A 9,651-nucleotide genomic window follows, 5' to 3' on the forward strand; every position below is an offset into this window, starting at 1 on the left:
AGCGTCTCCGTCTTTATCGCCAGACTCTGTTGGCAGGTCTCAAGGGTGCCGGAAGGCGACCCACTAATTTGGCTAAGGTAAGAGCAGTTCTACAGGGAGCTGGGGAGACTCCCGCGGGATTCTTAAAAAGACTAATGGAAGCATACCGCATGTATACACCGTTTGATCCGGCAAGTGAAGATAAACAGGGGGAAGTGATTATGGCTTTCATAGGACAGTCGGCACCAGACATTCGAAATAAGTTACAAAGACTAGAAGGATTGCAGAATTATAGCTTGCAGGACTTAGTAAAAGAGGCAGATAAAATTTTCAATAAGAGAGAGACTCCGGGAGAGAGAGAAGAGAGACTAAGAAAGATGCAGGAAGAAAGAGAGAATAAGAGAGATAAGCGACGGAATAAAGAACTGAGCCGTATCTTGGCCACTGTAGTTCATAACAAGCAAATAACATCCCAGGGAACTGAGATAGGGAGACAGTTTAAGGAACAGGGAGGTGAGCGGCGAAACCGTTTAGGGAAAGATCAATGTGCTTACTGTAAAGAAAACGGCCATTGGGCAAAGGATTGTCCCAACAATCCTAGAAACAAGAAAAGGCAGACCTCAGTTTTGACTTTAGAAGACTAGGCCAGTCGGGGCCAGGAGCCTCCCCCTGAGCCCAGGCTAACTCTGTCTGTGGGAGGCAAGCCCACCACGTTTCTAGTAGACACCGGGGCTCAACATTCAGTTTTGACAACTACTGATGGACCTATGAGCCAGAAGACCTCGTGGGTACAGGGAGCCACAGGAGGACGCGCGTACCGGTGGACGACTGATCGGCGGGTCGACTTAGCTACAGACTGAGCCCGGCGAGCCAACCTTTATTTGCTTTTGAATGGAGAGATCCGGAACATGGAGTAAGTAGGCAACTGACTTGGACTCGATTGCCACAAGGCTTCAAAAATTCCCCCACCATCTTTGATGAGGCCCTACATCAAGACTTGGTGGCATTCAGATTAAATAACCCCAATCTGACTCTCCTCCAATATGTAGATGATCTCTTGCTGGCAGCACCTACCAGAGAGGCCTGCCTAGAAGGGACAAGGGCCCTGTTACGTGAATTGAGAGCCCTAGGATATCGGGCATCTGCCAAGAAAGCCCAGATATGCAGAGAGGAGGTAACCTACCTAGGATATGTCATAAAGGGAGGAAAAAGATGGTTAACTGAAGCCAGGAAAGCTGCGGTGGCGTCTATACCAGTCCCAAGGAACTCCCGACAGGTACGTGAGTTTCTGGGAACGACAGGATTCTGCCGGCTGTGGATACCTGGGTTTGCGGAGCTGGCCGCTCCCTTGTACATGTTAACGAAGGAAAAAAAAACTCCTTCATCTGGGGAAAAGAACAACAACGGGCTTTTGATTGCATTAAAGAGGCCCTCCTAACGGCACCGGCCCTGGGACTGCCTGATGTCACAAAACCATTCACACTGTATGTGGATAAGGCCAAAGGAATTACAAAAGGAGTATTGACTCAGTCCCTAGGCCCTTGGAGACGACCGGTTGCCTACCTTTCAAAGAAACTAGATCCAGTGGCCTCAGGGTGGCCCCCTTGCCTGCGCATGGTAGCAGCTATTGCGACCCTGCTCAGGGACGCAAACAAACTAACCCTGGGACAGAAAGTCACAATAATAGCTCCACATGCTGTGGAGTCGGTTGTCCGCCAACCGCCAGACAGGTGGCTTTCAAACGCCCGCATGACTCACTACCAGGCTTTGCTCTTAGCTCCTGAACGCATTACTTTTGGACCAGTTGCTACGCTCAATCCCGCTTCCCTATTGCCGGAGCCGGGAACGGCCAAGGATGCCCCCCATGACTGCTCCCAGATTCTGGCCGAAGTTCATGGGACTCGTGAAGATCTAACTGACCAGCCTCTACCAGACGCGGAGGTAACCTGGTTCACAGATGGCAGCAGCTATGTCACCGAGGGAACTCGGCGGGCAGGAGCAGCAGTGGTGAGTAACAATGACTCCATAGTCTGGGCCAGTGCCCTAGAGCCAGGGACGTCGGCCCAGCGAGCTGAACTAATAGCCCTCACAAAGGCTCTAGAACTGGCGGCGGGAAAAGTAGCAAACATCTATACTGACAGTAGGTATGCTTTTGCTACGGCCCATGTGCACGGTGAGATTTATCGCAGAAGGGGCCTCTTAACTTCAGGAGGACGAGAAATAAAGAACAAGCAAGAGATAATAAACCTCTTAAGGGCACTATTCCTTCCAAAAAGACTGAGCATTATTCATTGTCCGGGCCACCAAAAAGGAACAGATCCAGTAGCTAGAGGAAATAGACTGGCAGACCAGACTGCAAAAACTGTTGCCACTGAGCCAATCTCAGCCCTACCCCTGGAAATAAACTCAAAAATGGGACCCGAAGAGACCAGGCAAAACACAGATGACATAGTCTGCAACTGGGGAGTTCCATTTAAATATACTGATAATGACAGAGCTCTCATTAAAAAACTCGAAGGGGAGTGGGATGCTAAGTGCAAAGCATGGAGAAAAGGAGACAAGGTCATCCTGCCCTATCGCATAGCTACTGAAATCATTGAACACCTCCACCGCCTCACTCATTTGAGCCGGAGAAAAATGCACGCTCTACTTGCAAATGAGAAATGCCCGTTTATAACTCCTGACCTGCAGTTTCTTACTCAAATTACAGTGGACCAATGCAAGCCTTGTGCCCAGGTAAACGCAGGGCGACTAAAACTCCCCCAAGGAGCCCGTGCCCGAGGACACCGACCGGGAATACAATGGGAAATAGACTTTACTGAAGTAAAACCGGGACTGTATGGTTATAAATATCTCTTAGTTTTTGTAGACACCTTTTCAGGCTGGGTAGAAGCCTACCCCACGAAGAATGAAACGGCCACGACAGTCGTTAAAAAAACTCCTTGAAGAAATTTTTCCCCGGTACGGATTGCCGCAAGTATTAGGGTCAGATAACGGTCCCGCTTTCGCCTCCCAGGTAAGTCAGGGGGTGGCCAAGAGTTTGGGGATTCATTGGAAACTACATTGTGCTTATCGACCCCAGAGTTCAGGCCAGGTAGAAAGAATGAATAGAACTCTAAAAGAGACCTTGACTAAATTAGCCCTAGAGACTGGCGGAAAAGACTGGGTACGACTCCTCCCTATGGCCCTTTTTCGAGTGCGCAACACTCCTGCATATCATGGGCTGACTCCCTTTGAAATATTATATGGGAGCCCACCACCGGCATCCTCTTTCTGTGATTTTGATCCTACCATGTTCCCCCATCCACCCTCGTTACAGGCGCATCTCCAGGCTCTCAGAGCAGTGAGAGAGTACATCTGGAAACCGCTTGCAGAGGCCTACAAGGACAAAGACATTCCACCGTGCCCTCACCCGTTCAAGGAAGGAGACCAGGTGTATGTCCGGAGACACCAGGCAAAAACCTTAGAACCACGGTGGAAAGGACCCTTTACTGTCCTACTGACTACTCCAACCGCCCTGAAAGTCGACGGAATTGCTGCCTGGGTACATGCCTCCCACGTGAAACACGCCAAGGATCAGCCAGCAACAGGGACTACAGGGACTGACCAGGAACCAGAATGGAAACTTCAACGAACCCCAAATCCTCTAAAGGTTCTTAACGTCACCAAAGACTTCTGTGTGCTTGTTCAATTGTGGCCAAGAATAACGTACCTTCCGTCTGAGACTGTTCTAGCTGCCTATGAACATCCAGGGAGGGCCAAGCGAGAGCCTGTCTCTATTACTCTAGCCGTGTTACTAGGTACAGGAGGAATAGCCGCTGGCATAACCACCGGAGCAACTGCTCTGTCGAGAACAGACTATTACCAAGGACTACACCAGGCTATGAATGAAGACCTACAGGCCTTAGAACAGTCAGTCAGAGGACTAAAAGAGTCTCTTACCTCTCTGTCAGAAGTAGTGTTGCAAAACAGGAGAGGACTAGATTTACTATTGTTAAAAGAAGGAGGATTGTGTGCCGCCTTAAAGGAAGAATATTGTTTCTATGCTGACCAAACTGGAAATGTGACTGAGACTTTAGATCGACTCAGAGACAGATTAAATAAAAGACAGAAAGAATTGTCAGCCCAAAAAGGATGGTTTGAAAACATGTTCTCTCAATCACCCTGGCTAACCACTCTCATCTCTGCTATAACAGGACCTTTAATATTGTTATTACTCCTTTTAACTATAGGACCTTGCATTATTAATCGTTTATTACAGTTCATAAAAAAAAAAGATTGTCAATAATTCAAGCCTTTGTATTAACCAGCCAATATCAGCCTGTACAAGAAAATGCCTGCTAATGCTTATATTTTAAGATAAAAATATGTCCTAAAAGAAAAGGGGGGAATGTAAGAGCTTAGAATAACCGCTTGATTTTGCTTCTGTATATTGCTTTCTGCTGAGCAAGAGTAGAGCCATGTTGGAATAAATATAGAAAAGCTATTTCATGAAGGAAGTAAAAGTTTCAGTTTCCCAGACATGAACAAGGCAGCTGCAGGAATAAAAGAGATAAGGTAGCAAGGCCGGAGCAGGCAGCTGCAGGAATAAAAGAGATTCTAATCTTAAAGTAAAATGCCAGCTGTTATGCGAAGTTTGCGGTTTTGTCCTTTAAAAAGGTGCTTTAACCTGCTTGGGGCGCACAGAGTCCTGGATGCCTCCAGAGACTCTGTTGCCCATTCGCGAATGTTCAATAAAATCCTCATGCTTATTGCAGCCTCTGCGTTTGACTTGTTTTGCCAATGACGGTGTGACTCCCCTCCACGGGGTTGGACTCTCCCTGAGTCTAACAAGCCTCCCTGCCTGGCCCTCCCTCACGGCCCCTGGGACTGTGCCGGTGCCAGGGACGGCCCCAAAATTACATGCATGTGTGTTTAGGAGCTGTCAAAATCAACAGTTGCAACACAAAGCTATTCAGTTATAAAAGTCAAACTCGATATTGAGGCGTTGAAGACATACTAATGCTCCTGCAGCAAGCCCCTAAGTCCAACCACCCGACCAGCTACCCTGGAAATGTCCTCAGAACGCTGAGGGATCATCAATGACGGTCAATTAAATGCAGAGTTGGAAGCCATTCCACCTGGAAGTTTGTGACATGTTCAGACTTCCGACCGCTGCTCAGCAGTCGCGCTGGAGACACCTTCAGCATCTTGTCCAGAAGGAAGCCCATGTGAGCGCAAGAGCTTCTGACGGGGTCACTGAGTCGACCCTCCTAAACGGACAAGGTCGTACGAGTCCAAGACGGACTGCTCTCAGCATCTCTTCCTCCGATCCACAAGCAGGAAGCAGTGTCTGACACCTGTGTGCTCCTTCCCCGGGACACCTTTCAATGAGGGCAGGAGGTCACCGGCACCTGCAGGCTCAGTCTCCGTCCCTCGAAGCCTGCAGGATGCTCTGGAGTTGTCCAGGCATGCTGTGTTCACGCTGGGCACTGCTGCTGTGCTGCTGGGTCAGGCCAGGTGGGAGTCCCAACATGCTGGGAGAGGAAGGGCCTGCAGGCCAGCTGTGTGCACTCCAGCTGGCGGGCCAGACCCAGGCCTGGGGCCAGGCCGCCTGGTGCTGGGAGCCGCTTCCACACCCTTCAGCTTGCCAGAGCCTGTGGCAAGGTGTGCATTCAGAGCTGGGCAAGCTCATGCCCTTCACCTCCACGGGCAGCCAGGGGCCATACCGCGCCCCCCCCCCCCCCGGCACAGTGTATAATGATGTTGGTCTCCGTGGCCCAGCCCCCAGGGAAGGTCAGCAGGCATGGTCACTGTGGCCCCTCGCCCCACTGGCCAGGCCACTCCATTCAGAACCCCTGTACTCCAGGAGTCTAGGAGTCTCCCAGACCCTGCCTGTGCATGCAACTCCCAGTTTCAAACTTTTTTTTCCCCCCTAAGGTTTTAAATTTTTAATTTCTATCCTCTGGTTCATCCAGAAATGGCCGCAACAGCTGGAGCTCGCAGTCAGGGCAAGCACACTGACATGGCTGCTGGGAAGCTAGATTGAAGGCCTGGGGCCAGCTCTGACCTCTGACCCCACCAGAACAGCAGTAAATGCTGAACAACATGGTACAACCTACTTATTGTTGAAGAAATGAGTAGTTAAAATCCATAATCCAGGCTAGAGGTCATCTGGTCACACCTTGGTGTCATTTGCACTTTGATCGGGCCCACTGGCCGCCCCCGGAGCTGGCAGCCTGCATCCTCCATCCGTTTCCCTGCAGACCTAGCTTACATGCTCTGCTGGGCTCCTGGTCAGGCGAGCTCCTCAAACCGCTCTCCCAAAGCGCTGACTTTCTGCCAACCGCTGAGCACTCTGACTCGCTGAAAGAACATTTTCCCTTCTAGGTTGTGTGTTTCATCTCCAAAAATAAGTTTTTAATTTCTCATGGATATTTACTCCTCTGGGCCAAACCATGAGGACCCCAGAGGGCTCGCCAACGCTGCCAGTGAAGTGACGGGGCAGGCGGGGAGCCAATGCAGCACCTTACCCCGGTTTGGGAAGGTTCCCTTCACTTGGATAACTGTGCTCGGAGCCAAGGGTTTTCTGGGAGTGTTTCGACATAGTTTTTCAAATAAATCAGCGAGGAGATTTATTTACCGCTTGGGTAGCTGTGTGGACAGATGTCTGGACGGGGTGACACGTGCACGGATATTTAGGTGGAAATGGCCTATGGACTCAGCTTTGGGCTTTCAGACATGAAAACACAGGCTGGGCAGCATGGCTCAGTGGGCTGAGCTGCCATCCTGCACGCCATGCCAGAGCATACGCTTGGAGTCCCCGTTGCTCTGTCTGCAGTGCAGGTCCCTGTTCATGGGCCTAGGAAGCCGGGAGTGACAGTTCAGAAGGGCTTGGAGTCCCTGTCCCCCCCGAGGGAGTCTGGGAATGTTCCTGGCCTGGGCTGGAAGAGTCCTACCCTACCCTCTCCCTGCTTTTCAAAGAAATAAATCCTGAAGTTTATTATTTTTTAAAATAAAGATATAGAATATTCCTGTTACTGGAGAATCAAGATGGAGGAATAGGGTAAGGGCACCTTTAAGCAGTTGGAGAAACATTAGCCAGTGTGGAGCAGAGAGGGCACATTCCAGGAAATAGAAGAGGACAGAACGACAGCAGAGGGGCACCTGGAGACTGACAGACAGGAAAGCAGCAGACACAACGGTGTGGTGTTGCTGTGACTGATACTCCAGCAGCATTCAGTGAGTGGCGATCTGAACTGCACTGGCAGCCAGAACTCCACCAGCAGCCAAGTGGGAAGGGACGATCACCGGGAGCTTCAGAGGTGAACCCAGACAAAGAACTGCCCATCCTGCCAGTCTGTTTGATCTGACCAGAAGCAGAGACAGAGTGGCAAGTCCCAGACAGGTGGTGCAGGAACAGGGTGGATTTCACAGCCCAGTCCATCCTCTAGAGCCGAATCAGGTGCCATTTTGTATAGGAAGGCAAAGGCTGTGGACAGTATGGCACATGCACTGAGCTGGGAGTGAACACACTTGTGGCTCAGTGAGCTGCAACAACGTGGCATCCTAAAGGTTCCACCCAAGACAGGTCCAAGTAGCCTTCAGACCTGACTGCCAGCAGATCAAGAACTCCACGGGTGGCCCATCAGGTGCTATTTTGTACAGTGTGGCAAAACTTTAAGATTGCAGGGACAACAGTGAGCTGCGCTTGTACTGAGCTCTGCAAGAACCCACTGAGCTCAGAGCATTGCACTGGACCCACAGGAAAATAATACCAACCATGGCATCTTATGGGTCAAAGTACGTCCATGTGGCCCCTCAGACCCAACAGCCAACAGGTTCCAGCAAGATCAACACCACCAACAACCTAGCTATGTATGATGCTTAATGTCTCCCAAATCCTGGGACCTGCTCCAACCAGAAGTGGGAGAAAGGTTGTACAGACAATTATGCAGCCTCAGCACGGTGTCACAGGAGGTGGAGACTGGTGAGCCAGGAGCTGGGGCTACAGAGACCGTGGTGGAAATCTAACATAAGAACCCAGACCTGGAACACACTGCATGGAGTGGCACAAGTGACTGCAAACAAAGAGCCGTGTGCCAACCACAGTAAGTAAAATCTAATTGTAGACCTGTGGGAGACAGAGCTTAGAAACCTGCCCCAAGGAGAAGATTCTGCTAACCAGAAGTACAATGACCAAGGGCAAAAGAAGAGACAGAGGCACAATGAATTTTACTGAAGACTCCCCTGCAAAGGAGCAAAGCCCTTTGCTACCCTCAGAGTTAACTGAGGAAGACGTCGAGAAAATGGGGGATACAGAGAAAATGAGGGCTATAGAACAAATGAGGTGCCCTAGTCCCAACTTCCCAGGGTGGCACCTGTCCCATCATGCCCCCTGCCCAGGAACACGGCCATTGGACCTGTCCTATCATGTCTCCTGCCTGGGAACATGGCCGTAGGCCCTTGTTCCACCATGTCCCCTGTCGAGGAATATGGCTGTTGACACCTGTCCTACCATGTCCCCTGCCCAGGGTAATGGCCTTCAGCTCCTGTCCCACCATGTCCCTTGCCTGGGAACTCGGCTGTTGGACCTGTCCCACCATGACCCCTGCCCAGGAACACAGCCATAGGCACTTGTCCCACCATGTCCCCTGCCCAGGACCATGGCCTTCAGCACCTGTCCCACTATGTCCCCTGCCCAGAACATGGCTGCTGAGAGCACCATTTCTTTCCCTGTTGACTTCAGAGACATCCTTTGGCACAGGCACGATGCAGCGAAGGTCCTGCCAAGTTGGCCATGCTGCAGACCACAGGCTGTGGGGAGGGAGAGTCGGTCCTGGCCCAGCACCTCAGGGACCACAGGTCCACCCAGCTTCTGCAGAGGCTAATCTCTGAGAGGTGCAAACGGCCCCAGAGTGTCTGAACCCACCAAACAGGAACCATGTGCACTATTCTGTGTAGCATGTGGTTTCAAACGCACGTTGCAGAGTCAGCATCTGATGGCCCCTTGGGACACCTGCACCCCATGTCTGTAGCTCTGGGCTTCGGTAGTTGGACCCTGCCACTTCACAGGAGGAGTCGGCTGGCGCTGCCTGATCCTGGGTTCAGCCTGACCTAGCCCAGGCTGGGGAGGAAATTTAGAGAACCAAACCAGCAGATGGCAGAGCTCTGTCTCTTTGTCCTCCAGATAAATAGAACAAAAACACAGGAGGGGCTGGTGTTGTGAAGCTAAGCCTCCACCTGCGACATTAGCATCCCAGGAGGGTGCTGGTTCGAATCCCGGCTGCTGCACTCGCAGTCCATCTTCCCGTTAATGTGCCTGGGAAGGCAGCAGAAAACGGCCCAAGTCCTGGGGCCCCTGCACCCATGTGGGCCACCTGGAGGAAGCTCTGCGAAAACCCTTCTCCCCCCTTGTAACTCTGCCTTTCAAACAAGCAAAAAAATAAAATCTTTAAAAACTAAAAGTGATAATAATGAAAAAAGTAAGTGCTGACTGCCCAGATTATCTCTGAAACGATCAGAGAAAGCGTGGTCAGTAACGGTGCCTGGAAAGGGGACGCCGGTCTAGGAGGCGCCCACTCCTGTGTCCACATCCTCCCTTTAAAGGTGCTGCTTGTTTGGGAAACCAGACAACATCCTCCCAAGCACAGCACAGGACTGCGATGAGCCGCTGGGCCACGCGTTCCTTCC

General features: G+C 51.1%; 1 long non-coding RNA gene across 1 annotated transcript; it reads left to right on the top strand.

Moving 5' to 3' along the window:
- The first annotated feature begins 2,297 nt into the window (after positions 1–2,297).
- LOC121150159 lies at positions 2,298–3,409 on the top strand. Its single transcript, XR_005882939.1, has 2 exons — positions 2,298–2,995; positions 3,299–3,409. It is a non-coding gene; the product is annotated as an uncharacterized LOC121150159 (long non-coding RNA).
- Positions 3,410–9,651: the final 6,242 nt, after the last annotated feature.

This window comes from Ochotona curzoniae, unplaced genomic scaffold, assembly GCF_017591425.1.
Source record: "Ochotona curzoniae isolate NIBS_2020 unplaced genomic scaffold, NIBS_Ocur_1.0 scaffold_4937, whole genome shotgun sequence".
Taxonomy (NCBI): domain Eukaryota; kingdom Metazoa; phylum Chordata; class Mammalia; order Lagomorpha; family Ochotonidae; genus Ochotona; species Ochotona curzoniae.